The sequence below is a fragment of the Aedes aegypti genome, chromosome 1 (assembly GCF_002204515.2).
Source record: "Aedes aegypti strain LVP_AGWG chromosome 1, AaegL5.0 Primary Assembly, whole genome shotgun sequence".
Taxonomy (NCBI): Eukaryota; Metazoa; Arthropoda; class Insecta; order Diptera; family Culicidae; genus Aedes; species Aedes aegypti.
Window position 1 is genome coordinate 301,054,291 of NC_035107.1, and position 2,869 is coordinate 301,057,159.

The 2,869-nt window shown below is 37.1% G+C and overlaps 1 long non-coding RNA gene across 1 annotated transcript; it reads left to right on the forward strand.

Moving 5' to 3' along the window:
* Positions 1 to 1,393: 1,393 nt before the first annotated feature.
* On the forward strand, positions 1,394 to 2,565 carry LOC110674693. Its single transcript, XR_002499102.1, has 2 exons — positions 1,394 to 2,025; positions 2,108 to 2,565. It is a non-coding gene; the product is annotated as an uncharacterized LOC110674693 (long non-coding RNA).
* Positions 2,566 to 2,869: the final 304 nt, after the last annotated feature.

Sequence of the window (2,869 nt, forward strand, 5' to 3'; positions counted from 1 at the left end):
TTTTTGTTCTCAGTGTAGTCTGTATTTTTCTGCATTGGCCCTTTCAACGAGTCGAAAATAATGAGTGACGTTTAATTTCAGGATTTGTCAACAAATACGAAATGTTATCAATACATTAAGTAGTTTTTGCGCAGTTTTGGATTGCCGAAGTGATCATTTTTACTGCCGACAATAGAAATCGCATTGCCGATAAAAGAACAAGTGCCTCGTGACTTTAGTGAGAAAAAATAGAAGATTAAAAGAATAAAATAGTGTTTTGTGTATAATAACTAATAGAAGAAGAGTGCTCAAGTGTAGTTCAGGTGTCTCCTGCTAATTGTTGTGTTCTATTGTAGCGTAGGGCAATTTCTTAAAAGTTCAGATGCTTTGGCTGCCGACAATACGTAAGTTCCCCTAACTCCAGACACTTATTGTAAATCTCATAAATCTCATCAAGTTGCAGAATGACTTGTTATGTAAACTACTATTTTCCTATACTACTAGTGATTCTTCGTTTTCAATTGCGATAACGCTAACCCTTTCTTCCATTACGGATGACGCATCGTACCTTTTTTGTTCATCTTTCTCCGTACCTACATTGATCGAACGAGGTATCAATGTAGGCCGAATAACGATGAACTCACGTGCACACGGAAACCGTCGCGATAAGATAATCGACGATTATTTCCAATCATTGTGTGGTGTGGGAGTGAGGGCGCATGCACGGCTTGCTTGGTTTGGGTGAGATTGGAATGTGTCAATCGCAGATCACTCGGAAGAAACGACGCAAAGATAACCTCGGTAGAGAACTGGAAGTCTGCACCTAATTAGATTCTCGTCAAATTTCTCTTTATACTGGAACTTCTATTAACATTTATTCGTCAGTTTATGTAGTTAATAAAAAACACGAGGGCCTTCAAGGAACAATTTTGTTTTGTGACCAAAACATGCCGTTCATTGACTTAATCTACAAAGAGGCGCTGGCGGAACCAGTGCCATGCCCCAGACCATGGGCACTTCAGTTAGTACCACATTATTCCACAAAAAAAAAATCAAATCGCGATATTATATTTAGATATTTTTGCACCGTTCTCAAAAACTCTTCTAGTTGTATCGATGGTTGGTTGTCTGAATCCGGATAAATTCCGAATTTTCTTCGGAGACCGACACGTAGCCGTAACCCACGTAAATATTTCAGGCTACAGAATTTGTATCGTATTTGGATATTCCCTCTTCGGAACAATACAATAACGAGAGTATGTTATGGAAAAATGCAGCAATTCAGAATTCAGTGCAGCCGTCTTTGAGTAATGAGCATTTATGTTTCTGGTATAATGCTGGCAAAATAAAGATCTTGAAAACTTCCATAAACATCATATCGTAATTTTCAGATATCTCAAAGAATACTCTACACGGAGAAAACGAAGTACTCAAAAATGAGTTTTTTTTAACTCAAAATTAAGTTAAGACAGTGGAACTCAAGGAATGGGTGATTTCCATTCTGTCAAATACGTACATTTAACCCAACTTTTGAGTAGTTCGACTAAAACCCAAATTTGAGTAAAAAAATACTTGTTCATTTTATTGCATTTATACCATACAAGTTTAATACTTGAACTTGCGTACTTTCTGGCAAAACTAGTTACGGAATCACTCGAAATGTCACTTAACGTATTTATAATTGCTACGAAAACGCAGTATATATAGACTGGATATTCATTTAATCACATAAAATAAGTTAATCGATCATTGAATTTGTCAAACACTCAGAAAACAAATAGTTGAGTAAAAACAACTCAACGTGAGACATTCAAGCTGCGAACTACCCGTTGAGTAGTTTAAACTCAGTTTTGGATGAAAAAATGCGACAGCCATATTGAAAAGTCAACATTGCTCATTCCAGATTAGCCGACATCGGCGTAAGACGTGATCGTAATTGTTATTGTTTTTTAATTATAAAAATCAATAAATTACGATAGATGTTTATTTAATACATTTTTGATAGCTAATCCTGAAGTGGTTTACCGGAATGCTGATTTACTAGAGGTAAATATCCTTAATTTATTTCCCACCGAGGAGTTCGGTTTGCTGAAAAGTATAATGTAAAATTATCTCTTTCTTGTTTCAGGAATTCAGTTATCGTTTAACTGTTTTTGGTGCACGATTTCCGATGTCCAGAAGTGACTTAATGCCTTGCTCTCGATGGCTATAATCCTCTCCGAACTGTTGTTTGCCGTTACCTTCACCCACCGTTCACGATTCCCGGAACCGTTTCCGACGAACTATTGCTGAAAGTGAGAGGCTGGTTGCTGAACATAATGCGTGTCATTCGTTGCCTGCTTGCTGTACCTGCCATTCCTAGCCACCATGTGCCACCGTCGGAGTCGAGCTTTCCATTGGCGTTCTCAGTACATTGCTGCCGGTCGATAAGTTTTATGCTGCAGGTGTACTCACCCGATCCAAATTGTTTCCTGTGCTGATGTCGTCATTCCTGCCCTGCCACCCACGCGGTTGGGTTTTCAAGCAATTTTTTACTATTTTATTTTTTATGAATTGAAATAAAACAAAATAAATGTTTGTATCATTCAAGTTGAGTTCAGTTTATTTTGATTAATCACATAAACATAGCTTATGCGAATTGAATTTTTGACTACTTTTTTAGGTTGCATTTTAATCCGATGAAAATACCTATTTTTGAGTTTTTGCATCCAAGGTAACATTGGGTAAAAATCACCCACTGAGATAATTTTATGCGATAACTCAAATTTGAGTACTTGGCTATTTACTCAAATTTGGGGTAACGCACAAAGGTGCCAAGTTGGGTTGAAGAAACTCAAATTTGAGTACTTCGTTCTCTCCGTGTACCGATTTGTATGATGTTTTCTGAGTA